The sequence below is a fragment of the Peromyscus leucopus genome, chromosome 7 (genome assembly GCF_004664715.2).
Source record: "Peromyscus leucopus breed LL Stock chromosome 7, UCI_PerLeu_2.1, whole genome shotgun sequence".
NCBI lineage: Eukaryota > Metazoa > Chordata > Mammalia > Rodentia > Cricetidae > Peromyscus > Peromyscus leucopus.
Window position 1 is genome coordinate 29,431,956 of NC_051069.1, and position 21,516 is coordinate 29,453,471.

General features: G+C 45.5%; 1 non-coding gene and 1 pseudogene across 1 annotated transcript; one reads left to right on the top strand and one right to left on the bottom strand.

Annotated features, from left to right (window-relative positions):
• Positions 1-7,602: 7,602 nt before the first annotated feature.
• LOC114691289 lies at positions 7,603-8,595 on the bottom strand (annotated as a pseudogene).
• A 7,373-nt stretch (positions 8,596-15,968) lies between these two features.
• LOC114691307 lies at positions 15,969-16,070 on the top strand. Its single transcript, XR_003734193.1, has one exon. It is a non-coding gene; the product is annotated as a U6 spliceosomal RNA (small nuclear RNA).
• The last annotated feature ends 5,446 nt before the right edge of the window (positions 16,071-21,516 follow it).

Consider the following 21,516-nt stretch of genomic DNA (forward strand, 5'->3'; position numbering starts at 1 on the left):
AGAAACAGCTTCCCTTGCATAAAAGGACACAAAGGACACACACACACACACACACACACACACACACACACACACACACACACACACACACACACACACACACACACACACACACACACACACACACACACGCATGCCCTGGGTTGAAGTCCCAGCCTGCAATGGAGTGGTATTTAGGACAGGACCTTTGGGAGGTAATTAAGGGTTAGCTGAGGTCATGAGGCTGAGGCCTTCATGACACGATTAGTACCCTTGGAAGAGACTCCAGAGGCCTCACTCCTCCTCTCCCTGTCCCTGTCCTAGTTCCTTGTGAATGCACACGGAAAGGCTGTGTGAGCATACAGAAAGGGGCAGCTGTTTGCCAGCCAGGAAGAGACCCTGGGCTGCATTCGGCCAGGCTGAGACCCTCACCTAGGCTCCCACCTTCCAGAATCCTGCTGTGACGTTAATTCTGATTGTCAACTTGATTGGATTAAGAAGCCGCTAGGCAACAGTGAAGCACACCTCGGGGTGTCTTTGACAGGGATGATTGGATTGTGAGGGCTCTGACCTAATCAATGGATTAAGCCCTTGATGGATTCAAAATAGGAGGACATCATTGGGAAGTGCGGAAAGGTGGGAGGCGGAGCCAAGCCAGCGGAATTCTATCACTGGGGGTGCGTCCTTGGGGTCACCGCTTCCTTAGTCCCTTCTTGTCTTTGCTCTCTCTGTTTCCTGTCTGCTGACTATGAGCAGCTTCCTTCCCTGCAGGTGTCTGCTGCCCTGGTGCTCTGCCAGGCACAGAAGGTCAAGTAACCCTAGACTAAGCCTTCTGAGATTCAGTTTAAAAAATCCTTCAACATGCTTGTCTGCCTGTTGCCCTGCGGGTCACAGACTCTAACCTTCTGAAGCTATAAGCAAGGCCCCAATAAACTCTCTCTTCTATAAGTTGCCCTGGTCATGGTGTTTTGTCACGACGATAGTGACGTAACTTAGAGAGCCCAGATCAGTGGGGAGAAAGGGGCAGGGAGAGGAATGGGAACACGCTTCGCTCTATCCCTCCTCACCCTGGTCAGAGTCTGGGGCCATGGGATAAGGGGCTCCAGGGCAGGGGCTCTGCTTCCATCCGTCACCCAAAATGTCACAGCTATTACCTCTCCACCACAGCTGCGGCTCTCTCGGGCATGGGGTGTTGGCCTTCTCTGTCCGAAGAGCTTTGGGGACAACCATGGGGCAGTTGGGAGGACAAAGGGAGCAGTCAGGGACAAACTGCTGGTACTGGGTTTGGCTCTGCATGGGCATGACCTGCCAGCCTGCCTTGCCCGGGAACCAGACAGACACCTTCTAAATGTAAGGTGATCAGGGTAGGGAAGGGGTCCTTGATTGGCCCCTGTGTGCTGAGCTTGTGGAGTTGGGGAGAGTGGATCTGAGTAACTTTGCACAAGATCAAGGCTCCTATGGACAGAGGAGCCTGGGATTCTCTAGACACCTAGGGAAGGTGGTCCTTTAGACTGCCTTTCTCAGTGCTCAGGGCTGTGAGAAGGAGCTGGAGTGTAAGGCAGAGCGAAGACGCACACTCCAGCTCTTGCAAGGGGAGTGTTGACTGTGGGCACTCTGAGGCGGCATCACTCCCTTTTGGAGTTCCAGAGAGTTCTGTGTTCCTGGATCAATGTCCAGATGTTCTCCAAGAGAACAAGGTGTTGGCATACCTGAGAGGCAGAGAGTACTTCCTCTCAGTTCCCGTCTGCTGAGGACATAGGGCCTCTGGAGCCCCAATCTGGAAATTCAGATATAAGCTTCACCGAGACTGCAACCCCCAGTACCTGGAATCTAGGAGTAGAACAATCAGGAGATCAAGGCCAACCTCAGCTAAGCAGCAAATTTGAGGCTAGCCTGGGCTACATCAGACTATATATATATATATATATATATATATATATATATATATATATAACCAAAACCAACCAGCTCCAAACCCAAATATGGACTCCAGTGAGCTCTGGCAATGCCCTCCCAGCTCCTGAGCTTTGAGTGGAAAGTGAGGACAACACTAGTGTCCACACAGTATGGTTGTTGTGTAAGTGAAACACAAATCCTGAAGCAACATTAGCAGCTACTGTTACATTTTCCATTGCCTTCTGTTCCCTCCCATGTACGCCTGCAACTGAGCCCAGCTTGCCCCATTCACCTTCCAACTGTGCTAAATGCTGCGTATAAAGGAATTAAAGGGACCAATGAGATGGCTCAGTGGGTAAAGGCACTAGCTGCTAAGCCTGAGGGTCTGTGGGCCTGAATTCACTCCCTGGAACCCACGTGGCAGAAGAGTACCAATTTGTGCAAGTTGTCCTCTGACCGCCACGCATAAGCTGCGGCATGAACCCCAACCCGCAATAAATAAATTAGTTAAACATATTATAAAGAAGAGAACAGAGTGACCAGACAGCTGCTTTCAGGAGAGACTAGCTAGGGCGAGGTAACCTTGGATCTGACGCTTGAAGGCTCAGGAGTGAAATGAGGAGTAAGCAGGAAGGTGTTCTAGTGCCTGGAAGGCGGGAAGAGCACAGCGGGTGAGCCACTCAGCAGCTCCTATGCTGGGAGAAGGCACCTTGGTTGGTACTGAGAGAGCGGGAGAGTGAATGAGCTGGCTGGAGATGGAGCTGGGGACCCAGCGCCTCCAGGACCCAGGACAGCTCCCACAGAGCAGAAAGCGCAATGTTCATTTTGTATCTCACATATATATATATCCCAGGTTGGCCTTGAACTAGGTATGTAGCCAAGGGTGACTTTGAGTTTCTGATCCTCTGAGTTCTACCTCTCAAGTGCATGCAAGACAGGAAGGGGTGTATTCCGTGCTTTCAAGGTCTTGCCACGTTGTCCAGGTTGGCCTGGAACTTGCTGTGTAGCTCAGGGTGGTCTCAAATGCAAGCTCTTGCTGCTTTAACCTACCAAGGGCTGAGATTGCAGGTGAGAGATACCGTGTCCAGTGGCAGTGAGTTTGGAATAAAGCCAGGGTAGAAGACATTTGACGAAACAATGACTTTAATTAAATCTTACACAAATACGGGCTGGAGAGAGGGCTCAGCGTGGCTCAACCCTTCGCTATGCACGCCTGGGGCCGAGTTTGGACCCCTAGCATCCGCGTAACAAGCCAGGTATGGTGGTGCACACCTGTAACCCCAGTGCATGGTGGGATAGAGACAGGGGGATCCGCGGCCTCTGGATAGTCAGTCTAGCTGAAATGGTGAACTCGGATTCAGTGAGAGACACGGTCTCAAGGATGACTTTTTTAAATTTAAATTTCTTATTTAAGAAATAAGACTGGAAGGGTGGCTTAGTAGGTGAAGGGCTTGCTGCCCAGGCCTGAGGACCTGAGTTCAAATACCCAGCACTCACATTTTAAGAACAGTCCAGGCATGGTACCCCTAGCACTATGGAGGCAGAAATAGGAGGACCCACCAGAACTTGCTTGCCTGCTCATCTTACCAAATTGCCTAACTCCATATTCAGTGAGAGAACCTGATTCAAAAATGAGGGTAGAGAATGATAGAGGAGGACACCTGACATTGGCCTCTGGTTTTTATAAGCATGCACGCACTCACGCACGTGCGTGCGTACGCACACGCACACGCACACACACACAATGCAGAAATAAACATACAAGTCTGAGAAATAAAAAATTAATCTGTGATTTTTTTTAGATAGATTTAGTTTCACAGCAGAAGCCAATGGAAGACACATGCGTTTCCCATATGCCCCCTACCCCTCCACAGTCAACATCCCACACTAGATTGGCGCATTTCTACAGCAGCAGACACTGACATGTCATTATCATGGTTTACACTTGGCTTCCGTATTGGAGTTTTACATTCTGTGGGTGTTCACAAATGTATAATGGTAAGCGTCCCCCATTATAATGCCATGCAGGATAATTTCACTGCCCGAATGAGCCTCTGTGGTCTGCCTGTTCATCCCTCCCTCTCTCTCTTCCTCTTGGCAGCCACTGATAGATATGCCCACTGTCTCTACCATTTTGTCTTTTCCAGAATGTCCCAGCAGGAGCCTTTCAGACGGTCTTTCACTCGGGAGCATGCTTTGAAGGACCCTCCATGGCTTCCCATGGGTTGATGCTCATTACTGTTGAACACAAACAATATTCCATTGTCTGGATGTAGCACACTTTCTCCATCCCTCTACTGGAGGACAATCTTGGTTTCCTTCTGAGTGTTGGCATTTATGAATCGAGATGCTATTTTAGTTACTTTTCTCACTGCTGTGACGAAATACCCCGTCAAGGAAACGTAAGGAAGGGAGGGTCTATTTTGGTGCACAGTTCGTGGCAGGGAGGTCAGAGTGCAGGAGGGTGAGACAGTCAGTCAGAAAGAGAGGTGTGTTCTGGGGCTCAGCTCGCTTCCTTCTTTTTATTCAGTCTGGGACCCGAGTGCATGGAACAGCACCATACACATTTAAGATAGGGTTTCCTGTCTCGGTTAATCCATTAAGATGACCCCGGCAGGTATTCACAGAGGCTTATTTGCTAGGTCATTCTAGACCCCATCCAGTTGACAGTCTGTGTTAACCATCACAGAGACATCCACGTAGGGTTTGGGCGTGAAGTTAACACATGGGAATATACCGAGGAGTGGGATTGTTGAGGTTCACATTTAGTTTCATGAGAAACTATCAAACCATGTTGAAGGTGGTTGGATCATCTTACAGTCACGTGAGCAATGAACAAGATTTTCTGTTGCAAGACGTATGAGAATGATAAACAAACAAACAGATAAATAAAGAGATCACAAACAGAGATGAAAGAAGGTTCCTGCCGCTCCATACCCTCATCTCATCAGCTTTTGGTGATGGCGGCATCTGGATTTTGACCATTCTCATAAGTAGGTATCTAATGATGTCTCCTTTTACTTAGTGATTCTCTCATGACATACAATTTGACATATCTTTTAGTATATTCACTCCCCCCACCCCCAGACAGGGTTTCTCTGTGTAGCTTTGTGCCTTTCCTGGAACTCACTCTGTAGTCCAGGCTGGCTTCAGACTCACAGAGATCCGCCTGCCTCTGTCTCCCAGGTGCTGGGATTAAAGGTGTGCACCACCACCGCCTGGCTTAATATATTCACCTTCTTTCTGTGTATCTTCTTTGGTGAATTATTTGTTAAAATCTTTTGCCATTTAAAAAAAATCGAGGTTGTCTTGTATTGTCGAATTTTTAAGAGTTCTTTGTGTATTTGAGTTCTTTACAAAATCTATATTTTGCAGATATTTTTTCCTACTCTGTGACAAATCATCTCATCTGTTGACATTGTCCTTGGATGATCAGAAGGTTTTCTTTTTCTCTTAACTTTTCTCTTTGTCCTTCTTTCTTTGGCAAGGTCTTGCTATGTGGCTCAGTCTGATCTTTAACTTACAATTCCCCTGCCTCAGTTCCCTGAGTCCTGGGGTTGTAGACATGTGCCACCATGAGAGGTTCTGAAAAATCCATTAATACCAACAGAATAGCATACAATTCTGATTTTTGAACTGGATTATACGGACTTTGAACCACTTTACTTAAATTTTCTGATTTGTAACCTGCCTTTCCTTCTTTGTTGGCATCTGTATAAAATGTACGAACTCCAGATATGGGTTTTTGCCGTACAATTCGAGGCAAGATCCAATCAGCTCTCTTTATAAGATCAATTCTATTGCTTTTGGGATATTTGCTGTTAATTTCTCCCAAAAAATTAGATAAAAGTTAATGTCTTAGTTCAATTTTAATAAAGATTAGTATCTTAGTTTGTTTTTCTTTCTATAACATAATAATGTAGGGTGAATAATATTATTTTGATGATTTATGTTCTTGAGGAATCTTTGTCTAATTTTATAAGAGACTTACTCTTTTTATTCTTTCATGTGTATGAGTGTTTTGTCTATGAGTAGGTATCCATGTGTCCACATGCCTGCAGTACCTACAGAAGCCAGAAGAGGTCGTCAGAGTGACAGACAGTTGTGATCTGCCATATGGATGCTCTTAATCATTAAATCATCTCTCCAGCCCTGGACTTACTGTTTTTCTTTTTGAAGCTATGTAGCCCTTGTTGGTCTAATACTACATAGCCCAAGGTGGCCTTGAACTCACAGTAATCCTTCTGTTTCAGCCTAGCAAGTGCTGGGGTATCAGGTAGGGCTACTATGTTCAGCTTTAAAGTGGGTAATTTGTAATGAACAGATATTTATTTGGCTCATGGTTTTAGAGGGTAGGAAGTCCAAAGTTAGGGGGCTACATCTGATCAGGGCTTACTGCTGCATTGTTACAAGGTGGATGATATCACATGATCACATGTTGAAAGAGAAGGAGTGGGGAGGGAAAGAAGAGAGAGAAAGAGAGGTGGGGGAGGACTCTGACGGCTTAAACACATTACATCCATGTCCCTACAGTGTTGTCCTGGGGATTAAAATTCTAGCACGTGACATTTGTGGCCCACGATGACTCAAACCACAGCGTTCAGTTTGCTGACTCTTGTTTTCAAGGATTACTGCTTTGTGCTGTATTGAAACCCAAAGTAATTTCAAATTTCTCCTGTGCTATCTTCTCAGGGATATATATATGGTTTTTCGAGACAGGGTTTCTCTGTGTAGCTTTGCGCCTTTCCTGGGACTCACTTGGTAGCACAGGCTGGCCTCGAACTCACAGAGATCCGCCTGGCTCTGCCTCCCAAATGCTGGGATTAAAGGCGTGCGCCGCCGCCGCCGCCGCTGCCGCCGCCGCCGCCGCCGCCGCCGCCGCCGCCACCCGGCCGGGTTTTATATTTTTGTATTTTATGTTTAACTCTGGCATATTTTGAGTTACATGAAGTCCTGTCTGGGTGTATCTTCATTTTTTTATGTTTGTATTAGATACTAGTTGAAGACAAGACTATGCTTTCCAGGTCATTTCCACGGTGCCTTCCTGACGGCTCCTCCACTACTCATTGTTAAGTCTGTTTCTGAGATCCCCGTTCCAACCCATTTGTCTGTCCTCCCCCCATACCACTCCGCCATGATTGCTTTCTTGGAGTCTGCAGATGTCAGCTCGTTGACTGTTTCTCCTTCAGTGTTGTGCGGCTACTCTGGGTCTTTGGCTTTTTTACTTAAATGTCAGGGTCATCTTATCAATATACACAACACTTGGGTTCTGACTGAGACTGTTATGGGGATCAAATTCAGGTTGTCAGGCTTGGTGGCAAGCATCGTTACCCGCTGAGTCCTCTCAGTGGTCCTGCACTCATCAAGTTAGGAAGAATCGACAGCCTGATGATATCAAGTCCTCCTATCCATGAACATGGGCTAGCTCTCCAATCGTTTCTTTGCCTGATTACCTTCACAAGAGTTTTATAGTTTCCTCATGTGAATCTTATGTGCATATGAAAGATTTATATCTAAGTATTTTTGGGGGGTGCAGTGATGTTTATTGATGATATAAAAGAGAGTAGGGCTCCCTCAACCCCTCCTGTTATTCTGGGGGGTCTGGGATGGAAAATGAGGGAGATGCTCAGTGTCGGGGGCTGAGTTGGGTCGGGGACTGCTCAGCAGCCGAGGACCTCTCTCTTGCTCTCCTGTCCTTGCTGGGGTGAGTGGTCCAGGGCAGGCTTCTTACTCCTTGGAGGCCATGGAGGCCATGAGGTCCACCACCCTATTGCTGTAGCCATATTCATTGTCATACCAGGAAGTGAGCTTTACAGAGTTGTAATCAAGAGTAATGCCTGCCCAAGCATAAAAGATGGAAGAGTAGGAGTCACTGTTAAAGTCACAGGAGACAACCTGGTCCTCATTGTGGCCCAGGATGCCCTTTAGTGGGCCCTCAGATGCCTGCTTCACCTCCTTCTTGATGTAATCATACTTGTCAGCTTTCTTTAGGTGGCCCGAAAGATCCAAGATGGACGCATTGGGGGTAGCAACACAGAAGGCTATGACTGTAAGCTTCTGGTCCAGATAACCTTGTCCACAGCCTTGACAGCACCAGTGGATGTAGGGATGGTGTTCTGGGTAGCCCCACGGCCATCACGCCACAGCTTCCCAGAGGGACCATCCACACCCTTCTGAGTGGCAGTGATGATGTGGACTGTGGTCATGAGTCCTTCACAATGACAGAGTTGTCGTGGATGACCTTGGCCAGGAGGCTAAGCAATTGGTGGTACAGGAAGCATTGCTGACAATCTTGAGTGAGTTGTCGTACTTCTCACGGTCCACAGCCATCACAAACATGGGGGCATCAGCAGAAGGGGCAGAGATGATGACCCTTTTGGCCCCACCCTTCAAGTGGGCCCCAGCCTTCTCCATGGTGGTGAAGACACCAGTGGACTCCACAACATACTCAGCACCAGCATCACCCCATTTGATGCTGGTGGGATCTCGCTCCTGGAAGATGGGGGTGGCCTTCCAGTAGATGACCAGCTTCCCGTTCTCAGTCTTGACTGTGCTGTTGAACTGGCCACGGGAAAAGTCATACTAAAACATGTAGACCATGTAGTTAGGTCATTGAAGGGGTCACTGATGGCAACAATGTTCACTTTGCCAGACATGAAGGCAGCCCTGGTAACCAGGCATCCAATGCAGGCCAAATCTGTTCACACCAACATTCACCATCGTATCTCAGGTCTGTGGCTGTCTCTGGAACAGGGAGGAGCAGAGAGCCCTCAGTATTTTTTTTTAAGGTAAGATTTCATGTAGTCCAAGCTGTCCTTAATCTTGCTAGATAGACTAAGACAGCTTTGAACTCCTGAGCCTCCAGCCTCTATTTCCTGAGTGCTGTGATCATAGGTGTGTGCCTCATTTTTATGCAGTGCTTGGGATACAACCCAGAGCTTTGAGTATGCTAGGCAAACACTCTACCAACTGAACTACATTCTCAATGCCCTAAATATTTCATTTTCGATGGATACTAAGATAATGGCATTGAGTTTAGTTTCAAATTAAACTTGTTCATCGCTAATATTTGGTGAAACTTATGAGGATCAAAAACAGAGATGCAAAGTTTCTACATAGAAAAAGAGCAGATTACCTTCAAACAGGGACCATACAGGAAGCGTTGAAATGACCATCAGGTGCCATCTAGAAACGCTTGGGAAAAAAACTTTCAGCCCCAAATTAATTATAAGGGCATATGAAAATGTCTCTAATTACAAAGGCTGTACAAAATGTTTCTCAGCAATTAAAAAATCGAATCTAGTGGCCAGTGAGATGGCTCTTGGTGGGTAAAACTCTTTCACCCAAGCCTGAGGACCTGAGTTCAGTCCCAGGAACCCACACGGTGGAAGGAGAGAACCACTCCCGGAAGCTGTCAGCTGACCTACCCCCACTCACAGTTGTGGCACACAGACAGACAGACAGACACACACACACACACACACACACACAGAGACACACACATCTAAGAGACAGACAGGAAATAAGAAAGGACAAGACAGGAAATAAGTTTATTAAACTCTGTTGATGGTTGACTAAATGATCTATCTATCATCTATCACATCTGCAAGCAAAATGCAGATGTAACCACGTGATCACCACCAAGCACCAGGCAGGAGCTGGGGAAATAGCTGAAGAGTAGACAAACTATTTTATATGTCTGAGATGCCAAACCACACTATGAAATGGCTCTTGGATTCAAGAGAGCATCTTACAAGAAATTGTTGATTACTTCAAATTGAATGCCAAGGAAAGCTCTCAATGTCAAAATTCATATGTAACGGTTAAGGCAGTTCAAGGAGGAGCGCCTGTCAGAAAACAAGAATAACCGAGAACAAATGAACTATGTATTTAAACCTAGATGGCAGGAAAAAACATCAGAGAAAGCCCCAGTGAGCAAGAACAATGGAAACAAAATAACAAAAGACAGAGTGCTTCCAACCCCAGGAAAAGAACCAAGAATGGCTGATGACAAGCCTGCCTCGAAAAGACTCACAGACATCTTTATCTTACTATGATTAGTGTGTATGCACATGTGCGCATGGGTGTGAGTGTGTGTGTATGTGTGTGTGTGTTTGATGTCTTGTATGTGGTGAGTGGTGTAGTTGAAGTGGTACAAGACCAATGTTTTTGTTGTTGTTGCTTTTTGTCAACTTAACACAAACTAGAGTTACCTTGGAGGAGGGACCCTGGACTGGGGAATTGCCTCCACCAGATTGGCCTGTGGGCATGCCCGAGGGGAATGTTTTTGATTGGTGATTGATGTGGGAGGGCTCAGTGCCATTTCTGGGCAAGTGGTTCTGGGTTGAATAAGAAAGCAGGTGAGCAAGCCATGGAGGACATGCCAGGAAACCACGTGCCTCAGTGACCCCTGCTCCTCTGTGTCTCTGGGCTCCTGCCCTGACTCCCCAATGGACCGTGACCTGGGGATTTGAAGATGAAATGAACACTTTGTCCCCTACATCGCTTTTGGTTAGTGTTTTATCACAGCGACATAAACTGAACGAGGATGGACAAAGATGGCAGAATAGTGATTGAAATGGAAAAGTTCTTATAAAAGTCTTCCTGCCACACTGGCTCTCCACAGCTCAGGCTGTTTTACAGGGATTTAAACGTAAGCTCTTAAATGTTAAGAAAAGGTCAACAAGCCAGGCAGTGGTGGTGCACGCCTTTAATCCCGGCATTCGGGTGGCAGAGCCAGGCAGATCTCTGTGAGTTTGAAGCCAGCCTGGGCTACAGAGTGAGATTCAGGATAGGCACCAAAACTACACAGAGAATCCCTGTTCCCAAAAACAAAAACAAAACAAAAAAAAAAAAAAAAAGAAAGAAAAGAAAAGAAAAAGAAAGAGAAGAGAAAGAAAGAAAGAAGAAAAAAGAAAAAAAAGGCCAACAACAAAACTTACACAATACCTTGTATCACAGTTGCAGTTTGGGCTGGGGGTGAAGCTCAGTGGGAGGGCACACATTTAGTGTGTGTCAAGGCCTGGGTTCAGTGCCCAACCTAACTGGTATCTAACATCAACTGTTCTGAAAATAGAAAAGGGGAAGCTATCCAAGCCATTTCATGAACTTGATATAGTGTGGTTTAAATGTTACAGCAAATGTTCTAAAGGAAGAGGAGGAGGAGAATATAATAACATGAAAGGAACATTTTAGGCTACTTTTATTTACAAATACAAGCATAAACCACTTCAGGATATCAATTGAATTTAATATTATACTAAGAATAATACATAGGTTTCCAAGTAATATAATGCTGAGTAACATTAAAAATTTAACTACAGCTGTGCATAGTATAATTGGACCTACATTGTCCAAATAGTCAGACTTATAATAATAGGTACTGTATGATTCTGTTTCTGAGGCCTGGGTGGCAGGAGCCAAGAACTCAGAATTGTTGCCTTGGGAGTGAGGAGATCGGTGATACTCACTGGTGGGGGATTGGGAGGATTGGGAGGGCCCACTGTAGTGCTGGAAACTCATATCCTTAGTCAGAATGATGCTTAGTGTGTATAGATGTAAAACTTCATTGAGCTGTGTACCTAAGATGTATGTACTTAGTGTAGATGGTCGTACAAGGATGAAAAAAAATGTTCGAAAAGAGACGGGTTCACGACAGTCATGTGAGACTTCTCTATCAAAAGGCATATTGATGTAATGGATCTCTTTAAAGTAGAACTGGCAGGCCAAGAATGGTGTCCCATGCTTGTGATCCTAGCACTTGGGAGGCAGAGGCAAGAAGATCAGGGTTTGACATCTTCCTCCTCTACAGACGGAGTTCCAGGCCAGTCTGGTGTACAGGAGACCTTGTCTCAAAAAAACCACAAAACAAACAAAAGGTAGATATTGGCAAGCTTTTTCTTGTCAAGTAAGTGGCAGGTAGGAAATCTTTTCAGCTCTGTGGGCTTCAGTGTCTGTCCTGATGTGAAGACAGAAACATTCAATATGTAAATGAATGCACGAGGCTCTTTCCAGTGAAATGACTTAAAAAACAAACGTGATTTAGTCTATAGGCTATGTTTTGACAAACCCAATTTAAAAAAAATAGTATTTTAAATGAATGCAAAAACAAAAACAAAACAAAACCTGAGAGAGTTAAACACAAATAGATGAGCTTAAAAAGAAATCCAGGTTTTGAGGGGTGGTTATTCATGTGATAGGGGAATTTCTCTTTAAGAACAATAAAATAAACAGGTGGTAGTGGTGGTGGCGCACGCCTTTAATCCCAGCACTTGGGAGGCAGAGGCAGACAGATCCCTGTGCGTTTGAGGCCAGTCTGGTCTACAGAGCAAGTTCCAGGACAGCCAGGGCTATATAGTGAAACTCTGTCTTGGGGTTGGGGAGGGGGATGGACAATGACGTAGCAGATTGTGGTAACTTTTAATCCCAGCACTTGGGAGGCAGAGGCAGCAAATCTCCATGAGTTCTTGGCTAGCCTGGCTAAGTATCAAGTTTTAGGCCAGACAAGACTTCAAAGTGAGACTCTGTCTCAAAAAACTAAACAAACAAGCAAAAAAGAAAGTAAGAAATTGAAAAGAAAATTACAGATATATGTATTTTTCATCCCTGGGATTCACATGGTGGAAAAAAAGAACCAATTCCTGCAAGTTGTCCTCTGACCTACACACACACACACACACACACACACACACACACACACACCCTCACTCAAATAAATAAATGTGAAAAAATGCATAGAGACTGGAAAGAAGGCTCAGCGGTTAAGAGCACTGACCACTTTCCCGGAGAACTTGGGTTCAATCCCCAACATCCAAATGGCAGCTCACAACTGCTATAACTCCAGTTCCAGGGGATCTGGTGCTCTCTTCTGGCCTCCAAGAGCACCGGGCACTCACATGGTACACCAATATACATGCACGCAAAATACTCATACTCATAAAAATAAATAATATTTAAAAATTATAAAAAAAAACATGTACTTTAGAGTGAGAACTCAAAATAACTGTGTATTTTTTAACTGCAAAGTCTAATGAACATGAAAAGTGTTGGGGGCAGGAGGTGCGGCTCACCTGTTCAGAGCATTTGCTCTTATAGAGGAGCTGCTAACTGCCTGACTCCAGTTGCAGGGGTTCTGATGCCCTCTTCTGGCCTCTACAGGCCCTGCATGCAAATTGTGCACATAAAGGCTGACAGGCACACATATATGGAGATAAATACAAATAAGCAAAATAAAAAAAGAAAAGTTTTTTTTTCTTACTAATTAGCCACCCCCCTTTTTTAAAAAAAGTTATTTATTTTATATGCATGGGCACTTTGCCTGCATGTGTGTCCAGGTCCCCCAGGACTGGAGTTGTAGATGGTTGTCAGCCACCCTGAGGGTGCAGGGGATCTAAACCAGATTCTCTTTGAGGAAAAGTGCTCATAACTGCTGAGCCGTGTCCTCAGCCCCTTACTAATTAACTCTTGACTGACCTCTGTCCGTGTGCTTGTGTCTCCATCTCCAGTGAGGAAGCACAGAAGAAACCCTGGAGTTGCCAGAGGGTATTCAGACAACTAGAGACTAGGCAGTTAGTGACCTTAACCATTCACAGTTAAGCCACTCACTCATTACCTATGACCCCAGCTAGACAGGTCTCCAGCTCCAACTCCCCTTTCCTGGAGCCCAGTACCTGTGGTTGGTTGATATTCAGTGGTGGCTTATATTCAGGCCGGTGCGAAGGAGAGGAACTTGGCATGGAAAGAGAGTGGTCTAGGTGATGGTGGTGAAAACATTCTGCCTTTCAATTTTATAATTGCATCCACTTACTCTAGACCCCCCCCCCCAAACAGGGTTCCCCAAAACAGCCAGCCGACTTCTCTCTACTAACAATGAAAACCCCAAGGTCCAAGGGATTAACTAAGAAAGAGGGCCCAAGACCACAGAGGAAAACAAAAGCCACAAAAGGCCACTGACTGAAGGCCCCAAATAAAAAGAAACACTGTATCTATGTTTGAGATGATTTCATCTTGGAAAGATATCTATTAACCCGAAATTAATTTCTACATTCAATTAAATTCCAGCAGGAATTTTAGGGAATTAAATTGATTATGAAATCTACATGGGAGAATGGAGAGCCACAAATAGCTAATCCAATTTCAAAAGAACAAAGGAACAACACTTGGGCTGTGGATCTTCAAGATGATTACAAAGTCAAAATAATAAAAGCAGAGTATTATTGTCAAAGGACTAGATAGGCAAGCTGAGGGAACAGGGCGGGAGACTGGAAACAGATGTAGACATACGTAAATAAACTCATTTAACAAACAGAACTAAGGCTAAATAAACAAGGCGGTGAAAGAACTCAGTTTACCAGCGTTCCAAGCAGGCAGAAGGGAGAGCTACTTAGTGAAGAGTCTCAAAGAAAATGGCCCACTTCTTTTGAAATAAGTTAAGTTGGGTTCATACTCTATTTAAAAAAAAATAATCCAAATGGATAAAGACTTAAATGTGAAGAGAAAAATTATAAATACAAATATAGGAAAAAGAATTGAAAAGGACTCTGTGTTAGAATTCTGCCCTCACTCCAGCTGCATGACCGCACATGCGCAGTTCAGGAGTTAAGCAAAGGGTCTTGTGTCTTATGTCATCACTGTGCGCTGGTGTGCACTGGTGACTACGTTCGTGTGTGTGTGTGTGTGTGTGTGTGTGTGTGTGTGTGTGTGTGTGTGGTCACTCAATCAGCGCATGTGTAGTGTAGCTCTGTAAGGCCACCTATGCATGTTCACTGGGAACCCTTAAAAAGCCGGATGCAGACTCCACCCTCTCTCTCTGTTCTGCCCCCCCCCCATCTTTCCCTCTCTTTGCATGTGCTCCTCCTTTCCCAGGCCTGGTTCTCTTGTACCCCTCCACCCCTCTTCCTCCTAATAAAGCTCTAAAACTGATACTGGGTTCTGTTGTGACCGTGACCTTTCCGAGCGGTAATCAGCGCCGTTTATGATTCATTTCACTGTGGACCTCAGAGTAAGTGTTTCTTTGAAAAGATTTTTTAAAAAAATACATGAAATTCGCTGGGCGGTGGTGGCGCACGCCTTTAATCCTAGCACTCGGGAGGCAGAGGCAGGCGGATCTTTGTGAGTTTGAGGCCAGCCTGGTCTACAGAGTGAGATCCAGGAAAGGCACAAAACTACACAGAGAAGAAACTTTGTCTCAAAAAACCAAACCAAACCAAACCAAACCAAAAACAAACAAACAATCCCCCAAAAAAACAAAATATGAAATTCAAGGCACAAAAATAAATGGATTTGATCACTTCACCATTACAGAATGCCATTAAAGGAGATTAAACAAAAAAACAAAACAAAACAAAAATAAAAAACCACTATCGGGGCATGGTGGCACACGCCTTCAATCAGGAGGCAGAGGTGGGTGGATCTCTGTGAGTTTGAGGCCAGCCTGGTCTACAGAGTGAGTTCCAGGACAGCCAGAGCTACATAGTGAGGCCCAGTCTCAAAAACAAACAAACAAACAAACAAACAAACAAAAAACTCACTGTACACACAGTTAACAAGGGGTGATAGAGTAGGGGTAGATGTTTTTTCAAACTTTAAGACTGACAAAGATTAATATCCAGCATTTATTTTGAAAACCTGCAAGTCAAAAATTCACAAAAATCCAGCGGGGGAAGAAAAATTTAAAAGGCCATTCTACAGAAGCCAACATTTGAACAAATAACAATTATACAAAGACTTGCTCAATTTCTTCAATTAAAACAATTAAAACAAGAAGGTAGAGTTTTTAACCCCTTGGATTCGAAATTAGAAAATTAGAGTCCTATCAAGCGCTAACGAGGCCCTAAGCCAGTCTGTGTCCTCCTTCAGGAATGGGAGGGTAGAACATGGCGACTGTGTGGCTCATGTGGTAGAGCACTTGCCTAGCATGCGCCAAGCCCTGGGTTTGATACCAGCCCTTAGAGTGGTGACAGGTGAGTGTGATCCCAACACTTAGGAGGTGGAGGTGGGACAGTTAGAAGTTCAAGGTCATCATTAGCCATATATGGAATTTGAGAGTAACAGGAGCCACATGAGACCTTGCCCTAAAAATATAAAACAAGTGCCGGCTTCTGTAGCCTGTGTAGCAAACACTGGAACGATACAGAGAAGATTAGTGTGGTCCCTGGGCAAGGCTGACACAAATCTGTGATGCGTTCCATATTTTTAAGTAAAAACAAACCCCGTAACAAAACAAACAAAACACAGCTCTTGTGTGTGAGGAAATACCAGGCGGCAGACAAAAGCAGTGAGCAATTACTACATCTTCCTCCAGCAACAGGGAAGCTCTCTCAAGCAACCCAGAGGCAGAAAATGTCAGAGACAGAGTGGAACAGATAGCATGAAACCATTTACATAAATTTCAAAAACACAGGGGACACGATGCTTTTAAAGATTGCCCGAGTGTCTAAAAAGCCAAACTCCAAGCTACAGGAAAGCCATCCTCCAGTTTGACAACAGGCCGCGTCAGACAGGGCTATGTCAAAATGTCATAGGCTGGTGGCTTGTCATCTAGAATGTTTCTTACTGTGGGCTTCTGACTCAGGGTGGGGTGAAAAGCTGCTCACGTGACTGGGCAGAGAGAGCCAGCAGAGGGCATAATGGCTGCTTTTAGAACGCAGAGGCCATATCAGGTATCCACGTGTCAGAGCAATTTCACCAAGATGTCACTTTACCCACCCACAAATAAGTTAAAAGTCCCTGTTCTGGTAAGTCCTCTGGGCTGTTAGGGCTAATCTTATCTTCTCCGTGACAGCCATTTGCTTTGAGTCTCCATATGGTTGAAATGAGTAATTTTTAATGGGAGTATCAGTCATGGAGGACTGTCTGGGGCCCATGCTTATTGTCCTTGTTTTCCAAGCCTCTAGGACAAGCCTCAGTGGTCTAGGAGACCCTGCTGGCCTCTCTCTCTGTAATACTGCTGTCTCTGCATTTCAAAGCAAAAAAAAAAACCCGATAAAATAAATAAGAATAAACCCCAAATTTTCTTCACAGCTAAAGGATTACTTAATAAAACAGTAGAGAGATCAAAACAGTAAAAACAGACAGTTCTAGTGAAAAGATAAAAGCCCATTTGGATGAGACCATAAAGGGCTAAGCAAAGTCTTTTGTCTAAATTAAAAATAACGAAAGCCATAAAGTAGGGACGCCTGAGAAACTGCATGTGAAGCTTCCAGAGGCTCACACCAAAGGGAGACCACCTGGAGCGGCAGGAGGGGCCTGGGGCAGGGAGCTTTGTCTTTCTCTTGGCTTTGGGCCCATGCCGGACCCCATGGGGCCACATCTAAGACAGCAGATCCAAAGAAGACTCTCCCACCGGGAGGGGGCTAAGAGAATCTCAGCTCCTTCACTCCCAGGACGATGCTTCCTCAGCTCCTGGCTTTGCTCAAGTGGTGTCCCAGGCTTCCCTCCACCTTCCTCCTTCCTGTTTGCTTACTCAGCAGGAAGGGGAGGACTCCTATTTTGGGGCTGCAGGTCCACTACTGTAGGATCTCGGCAAATGGCAGAGTGGCAGCTTCCTTACCTCCTACAGAGGTCCAGGGCCTTGGAGCCCTAGGGCCTGGGGAACCGTGAGGGATGTTCCTTAGCCAAGGCTCAGTTCGTCAGAACCCCTCTCCAGGAGGTTCCAGGGGAGCTTGATGCCTGTCAGTCTTTCCGACCTCAGGTCCCCAGCTGGGCTCTGGATCACAGAGAGATTGTGCATCAATTAATCCTTTAACTACAGCTTTAACAGCCAAGACATCCCGCTCCAGGCGCTGAAGTGTGGAGGTCATTGGTCGGTGATTAACCGATATTGATTAATTGACAGATGGAAAGATCTTGTGTTCTGTTTTTCTACCTCCTAGGCCGTACTGTGAACTCTTTGGAAGGCACATCTCTTAGGCTCTCTTTCTTCCATTTGTTCTATTAGTCAAGAAATACTTGACTGTTTCAGGCTTCAGAATCACCAGACAGTCTTCTTCTCTGGGTGGGGGTAGGGGTGAGGTGGGGAAGAGCGGGAGAGAGGCCCTTAGCTCCAGGGAAACAAGCAGGGAAAAGAACCACTCATTTTGAGACACCCTTTGGATACTTGAAAGGCTGTGGATTAGGAGAGGAGATCTCATCAGTTAGCCTGGCCTGGTGGGCGTCTCTAGGGAGGGGACACCAATATAAGACCTCTGCCTGGGGCTGAGCTACCCGGTGGCCAAGCAGAGTGGGAATGGAGAGTCCTTGGCAGGGGAGTCTTGTCTGTTCACAGGGGCCTTGGGTAGAAAGTACTGGATGTTTCAACTCACAAAAAGGAGGCTGTGGGATTGTTACCATAACTCACAGTCAGAGCCTGGTCATAACAGCCCCATAAGCCAGGCTAGTCCATCTATCCTTTTTAAAAGTGTGTATTCACTTATTTGTGTGTATGTGTATGACTATATGTTTGTGGATATGCGTGATTGTGTGCAGAGGCCAGAAGAGGGAGTCAGGTGTCCTCCTCTATCACTTTGTCTAGTCCTTTGAGGCAAAGTCTCTACCTGAAATTAGGCTCAACTTTTCTCAGTTAAGCTGGATACTGGCAAACCCCAGAGATCCTGTGTCTGCCCCTTTCCGAGCTGGAGTCGCAGGCATTTGTGGGATGCCTGCTTATTGTATAAGTGCTAGGTTCTGCATCCTGGTCCTCATGATTACACAGCACGCATCCTTAAACACAGAACCATCTTTCCAGCCTCTCACATATCCCAAACAAGTAACAGTGAAGGACAGAAAAAGAAATGTATTTAATATGCTTGTATTGGGAGATGCGGGGAGGACAAAGAGATCCAATGATTCCCCTAAGTCTACCTCTGGGGTCCTGGCATGAGTTTAGAATCCTGCCCATCACTGACTCATCATTGTCTCAGCTCTAGCATCTCCTTCAAGGTGGTCTGACAGGTTGTAATTTTTTTTTTTTTTAAATGGGAGACAGGCTCCCTCCCTGACTGGCACCAGGCTTCATCCTTTATCTTCTTCCATCAGGAGACAACTGGGGCAAATTCCACTTACTTGGGGTTACTTTGTTTCAGTAGAATGTCTTCATGTCTGTCAGGATGATAAGGGGACAGGGGTAAGAGGACAGAAAGAGTGTGTGTGTGTGTGTGTGTGTGTGTGTGTGTGTGTGTGTGTGTGTGTGTAAAGAGAGAGAGACAGAGAGATCTGAGAGGGAAGTGGGGATGGAGAGATGGTTCAGCCATTAAAGGTTAGGCTCACAACCAAAAGTATAAGAGACGGGAGTCAGGTGACAGACCACACAGGGCCCAGGGAGAGGGTGTGGATTTTAAGGGCAGTGGGAGGGCGCTGAAAGATTTTAAGCAGAGAAATGAAGTGGTCCACTTTACACTTTTGGAAACACCTGTTAGAGACAATATTGAATAACACTGGGAGGGGCTGAGGAGAGGGCTCTGTTAGTACAATATCACAGCATCCATGAAGGGGTTGGGCATGGTTACCTGTGATCCTAACATTGGGGAAGCAGAGGCAGGTGGATCCCCGTAGCTCCCTAGTCAGCCAGTCTAGCTGAATAAGCAAGTTCTAGATACTATGAGAGACCCTGTCCAAAAATAAATAAATAAATAAATAAATAGATAGATAAATAAATAAAAGGTGGTGAAGGATTGGAATGACGGCTCAGTGGATAAGATCATTTTCTGTTCTTTTTTGTTTTGTGTTTTTGTTTTTTGAGACAGTGTTTATCTATGTAGCCCTGGCTGTCTTGGAATTCACTCTGTAGACCAGGCTGGCCTTGAATTTAGAGATTCACCTGCCTCTGCCCCCTAACTGCTGGGATTAAAGGTGTGCACCACCACTGCCTGACTCACTTTTTGCTCTTGTAGAGAGCCTGAGTTCCATTCCCAGCCCTCACATCAGGGATGTTAAAACTGCCTGTAATTCCAAGTTCAGAGGCCCCGATGCTCTTTGTCCCCACAGCTCCTAAACTCATGTGCACACTCCCACACACATACACATATAATTTAAAAGTAAAGTGGGTGTAGTAGTGCTCACCATTAATTCTAGCACTCAGGAGGCAGAGTTAGGTGAGTTGGAGGCCAGCCTAGTCTACATAGCAAGTTTCAGAACAACCAAGGTTTTGTAGAGAGACCTTAAATCAAAACAATAAAAAATAAAACATTAAACAATAATAAGATGGAGAGTAACTGAGAAAGACATCTGAAGACAACCTACATGTTTACACACACACACACACACACACACACACACACACACACACACACACGCTGTGGATATCACTCTATATAAATAAAACACTGATGGCCAGTGACCAGGCAGGAAGTATAGGCAGGACAAAGAGAGAGGAGAATTGGGGAAACAGGAAGAAGGAGGAGAGACACTGCAGCCACTGCCAGGACAAGCAGCATGTAAAGACGCCGGTAAGCCACCAGCCACGTGGCAAGGTATAGATTTATAGAAATGGGTTAATTTAAGATGTAAGAACAGTTAGCAAGAAGCCTGCCATGGCCATACAGTTTGTAAGCAATATAAGTCTCTGTGTTTACTTGGTTGGGTCTGAGCGGCTGTGGGACTGGCGGGTGACAAAGGTTTGTCCTGACTGTGGGCAAGGCAGGAAAACTCTAACTACACACACACACACACACACACACACACACACACGTGAACACACACAGGTACACGCATGCAGACAAGTAACACACTTGAGACTGCACATGCCTCTGAATGTTCACATACAGATACATATCCACAAATATTTAATAAAAACAAATAACATTGAAGTTGGAATGTGGTCCATCCCAAGGGACATCCATCCCCTGGAGCTTGTAGCAGGTGGTGGGCGTGGGAGGAAGTGGAGCGGGATATTGTTAGAGACTTGGGAGATGCCACCCAAGTGCAACCGACAAGCCTGTTTAGACCTTGATTTGAACAAGCCAACTGTCAAAAGCCGCCGTTGAGACAACCGAGGAAATCTAAAGATGCTCTGAGCATTTCATAACCTTCAGAAGCCGATGCTCATTTTGTTCGGTGGTAATGGTATTGTAATTAGGTTCAAGGGAGAGAAGCCCTCATCTGTCAGGGATGCACCGTGAAGTATTTACAGGTGGAAAGAAATGATGGCTGAGATTTGCTTTAAAAATCTTCAGGAAAGAAAGAAGTGCGTGGGAGAGAATACAAGAAACAAGATTGGCAAAATGGTGATGGTGTTTTGAAGTTGGGTGATGGGCTCACGGGCTTCGTTTTACCAGTTCTTGAATTTTTCCACTAAAAAGCATATAAAGGGTCTTTTTACTTATTGTTTTATGTGCATTGGTGTTTTGCCTGCATGTATGTTTGTGTGAGGGTGTCAGATCTTGGAGTTACAGACAGCTGTGAGCTGCCATATGGGTGCCGGGAATTGAACCCAGGTCCTCGGGAAGAGCAGTCAGTGCTCTTAACTGCTGAGCCATCTCTCCAGCCGCATAAAGGTATTTTTTTTTTTTTAAAGTTCTCTAGTTTGTTGAGGTGTGGGGCACGGTGTCACCACACACAGCACCTGAGCACTTGGAGGGGTGCTGGAAAAGTAATTGATGAGGTCCAGCCTGATCCACATAGAGACTGTGACCGGGGCTCAGACTGAACTGGGCAACCCGTAGGTAG